We start from the raw sequence: 4,338 nt of genomic DNA on the forward strand, positions 1-4,338 counted from the left end.
AATGATAACCCTGTATGTGAGACAGCAAAAGAGACACAGATGTAAAGAACAGACTTTTGGACTCTGTGGGAAAGGGAGAGGGTGGGATGATTTGGGAGAATGGCATTGAAACATGTATACTATCATGTAAGAAACGGATCACTAGTCCAGGTTCGATGCATGATACAGGATGCTTGGGGCTGGTGCACTGGGATGACCCAGAGAGATGATATGGGGAGGGTGGTGGGAGGGGGTTTCAGGATTGGGAACTCATGTACATCTGTGGTGGATTCATGTCAATGTATGGCAAAACCAATACAGTATTGTAAAGTAAAAAAAATTAAAAAAAAAAGAATGAAAATGTCCCACTTTGATTCACAAAATGTAAATTTCCTACTTGCAAACACAGCAATAAATATATAAACAAGTGATTCATAAATGTACTCAGAAGCTATTTAAACCCTCTACTAAAAGAGACAATATTTGAAAAATAATGAAAAGAGACAAAGAGAGACAGTGATACAGAGAAACATTTAGAGAAAAAAAGATCTCCAAATTACCACATAAATAGGAAAATAAAGATGGTACACATCCATGATAAAGGAAGTGATATCCAGGGAGTTGAGATGCTCTAAGGCAGGGGGGGACAGCAGAAGGTATGGACTGTCAACTCCACTGAGAGCAGAGTGTAGCCCTCACAAGAGGCTGCAGAGAACTGGTCAGCAGGAGGTCAGGTTCCAGAGCTGGAAGGAGGACACACTGGGGAAGTCTGGGGTCAGGAGAGGAGAGGATGCTGTAATGGTGGAAAGAACTGGAGCTGAACAAAATACTAGTTTCTGGACAGAGCTAGCTCTCGGTAGGATCCTAGGCAAATGAAACCCAGGGACAGTTCCCACATACTGATCTATTCTCATATTCACTCTCCCCTTCAGTAGACTTGCTTTTAGCACTTTAACTTCAAGGGCCTTTTTATTGAGATACACAGTGCAAAGAAAAGTGAATTAAGAGACAGGTCTGCCCCAGGCTGGGAGGAATGAAACAGTATGGCCTGTAGACAAATTGAGACCAGGAGTCTGTTCCCAGCTCTGCTTATAACCAGTCTTGTGAACTTGAGAAAACTGTGAGTTCTTCATCTGCTGAGTTTGCTAAGCCCTATCTTGTAAGATGGTTGAAATGTATGTACCATATATAAATCACATGGCAAGAGGACCAGCAAGTATCACCCAATATTTAAATAGCAGTAATTTATATTATTTTCATCTCAGATGATAGCATTTACCTCCCTTGGAATGTTTAATTCAGGAAATTTCAAATATGTAATATTCTTAGAGAAAGAATACTGAATCAACCAAAAAGTCTCTCTAGCTGGCAAAACTAACTTTACCCATTTGAGCATCTATCATTTAATTTCGGTATGGAGTTGTTGTGCCTAGCTGGGTACAGCTCAAGCTCCTAGATGTCATCTATCTAGGAGATTACCGTACCATTCCTTCCAGGTGTCCTTGCATCCAAACCAGCTCTGTTTACATTTATTACACTCTTGTAAAAAAGCTATCCCTCATGAGTTTGCCAAACTCTACTTAAGATAACCTAGTTAAAATGCCTTTATAATGGATCAGACCCTGGCTGTCCCAGTTTGGGGCAAACAGTACCAGCACAGTGGCTTCTTGCATCTCATCTAAGGGGAACATCTCCATTATTTTTCAGAAAATCCCTGGAAATGATGTGCGTAGAACACCTAGTTTGCACACTGTGTTCATCTGCACTAGAACGAGAGCAAAGGACACCTTCCTCTCCTGCCCCTGGTGGAGATTTTTCTATAGTTTATCCACAATCCCAAAATAATTTGTGGCAGCAGTTTTCCATTATAGACTAGATGTTTGTGTCCCTGGCAAAATACATGTGTTGAAGCCCTAACCCCTTCCTCCTTCCACCGTGTCCATGTAATTGTATTTGAAGGTGGAAGTTTAGGAAGATAATTAGGTTTAGATGAGGTCATGAGGATGGGGCACCTATGATACAATTAGGCATCTTAGAAGAAGAGCAAGAGAGACCAGAATTCTCTCTCTCCATCATATGAGGACAGAGAGAAGGTAGCCAGAAAGAGAGCTCTCACCAGGAACAGAATCCACTGGCACATTGATTGTGGACTTCCCAACTTCTATAACTGTGAAAAATAAATGTCTGTTGTTTAAAGCCACCCTATCTATGGTATTGTTACAGCAGCTTGAGCAGACTAATATAGGGCTTTTTCTATCAACTGTTGGAAGGTTTGGCCTCTACTCATCACTTCAGGACCTCAACTAGCCCACCACACAACAGAAATGACAATTACATTCCACTGAGGACTCATAGTCCTAAAGGCCCAAACTGCCTTACTCAGGAAATTTACACTTAACTGCCATCACCCAGTGGCGAAGAATCCTCCTGCAATGCAGGAGGCACAGGAGACCTGGGTTCAATCCCTGGGTCGGGAAGATCGCCAGGAGGAGGCATTGCAACCCACTCTGGTATTCCTTCTGGGAAGATTCCATGTACCAGAGGGGCATGGTGGGCTATCATCCACGGGTCATACATGACTTAAGTGATTGAGCAGCCAGGCAGGCAGGGCCATCATAAGGAATACCCTCCACTTCAAACCATTCTTTTTACTTTACCTATAAGTCATAGAGAATATTTCAGTATCTTACTCATATGAGTGTAACTCATAAGCTCTAAAATTTGTGAGTAGAGGCTGGGTTTTCTTTACATTAGCATCCCCAGTACTAGCGCTGAGCCTTCCCAAGAGCAGATTCTCAACGTTTGATGAATAAAAGAGCCAATAAACACAAGGTCTACTCTAATAACACTTTATTTCTCTTACTTTCTTGAAGACGCTAAGGAACTCAGACTACAGATCAATTACTTTAACAAAACTAAAGACTAAAAGGAACAAGAAAAACTAACATTGACCACGTTTTACTTGTTTTCTATTCCATTATCCTAAATATTTTACTATGGGATTCTTTCACATTTCCAAGAATATAATCCCTATTGTGATGTTATATTTTCCTGTCTGGGGGTAAAAACTTCACATACTTCCTTACGGGTGGGATGATAATACTGAGCATGTCCCTGGGAGGTGTACTGACTTTGACAGTAGTGTCAGGCCTGGCTGCATGCATGCCTTGGGCTTTCTCTTCTTCATCTCGCAAAGCTTCTTCATAATAAGTGGGGAAGTCACTGGGAACAGCATCATTGACCTTTGCCAAAAATTCCAGGACTTTCATCTTGCTGGTTTCAAGATGTGCTTTTGGGCCCAGAGAAACTCATAACGTGGAGGATCACTGTTGGCAACCTGGCGGTACTCCAGATACTTCAGCCTCACTAAATCTTTGGTGATGAGCTTTCTGGGCTCTCCATAGATAAGGTGCTTTCTTCCAGCATATACTCGCATCGTACCCAGGTATTTCCAGATGTCTTCCTCAGCGGCACAGTTGCCCTTCAGGAAGATCATACCCAGGAGATTCATCAGGAGACCAGTCTTGGGTAAACCCCTTCCGCCACGCACCCTCCCATTGTTGGGGAGTTTCAATTTGCTGACCAGATTATAGCAGGGAACAACTGAGTCGACTTCCTTCAGCTCTACCGCAAAGACTAGCTCAATGCGCTCAGAGGCTCTCTTGAGAATCTCGGCAAATCGGTCATGGTGGCTTTGGTGGATAATCTTCAGCATGTCTTCCTTCATCATGAGCTGCTTCATTTTTATACTTGTACAGAAGGTACTGCTCCAACAAGCTAGCTTTCCTGGTTAAACAGTCAGTTCCTGGGTCTCAGTGAAGGGTGGGACCTCATAGGCAAGTGCCTATACTTATATTGGCCATCGAATGCTTCACTAGATCTAGTGTAAGAAAAGACTGCAGCAGCGGCGATGGTTGGTATTCTTTGAGGCTCCTGCGAAGTGCTACATGACTCAGCACCAGGCAGACTCTGGGTAGTATCTTCACACTGAAGAGAGGAGGTAGTGGACTCCTCTTCTGCTGCTGCTATGGCCTGAGCACCCCCACAACTCTGGGTCTGGCCTTGGGCTTGGGGGCATTTATCACCACCACGGGCCTTACTCTTCTTACTTCGAGGCATGGTCAGGGACAGCAGGAAGGAGTATAGACAGGAGCTCAGAAGACACGGACACCTGGAGGAAGGAGAATAAGATGCTTGTAAGCACCTCAGCAGGGAGATGCCACCTTGGCTTTAACCAAGGCCACCACTGCAGGGTCCTTGGGCACAGTCGAGGACCTCTCAAGGCTTCTGTTTTGATCAGACTGTCCCTGAGAAAACTGTGGAGGATATTAGAGCCTTAGAATGCAGCCTCCAACCCTG

General features: G+C 43.8%; 1 pseudogene; it reads right to left on the reverse strand.

Annotated features, from left to right (window-relative positions):
- Nucleotides 1-3,123: 3,123 nt before the first annotated feature.
- LOC108635516 lies at nt 3,124-4,098 on the reverse strand (annotated as a pseudogene).
- Nucleotides 4,099-4,338: the final 240 nt, after the last annotated feature.

The sequence above is a fragment of the Capra hircus genome, unplaced genomic scaffold, assembly GCF_001704415.2.
Source record: "Capra hircus breed San Clemente unplaced genomic scaffold, ASM170441v1, whole genome shotgun sequence".
Lineage (NCBI taxonomy): Eukaryota > Metazoa > Chordata > Mammalia > Artiodactyla > Bovidae > Capra > Capra hircus.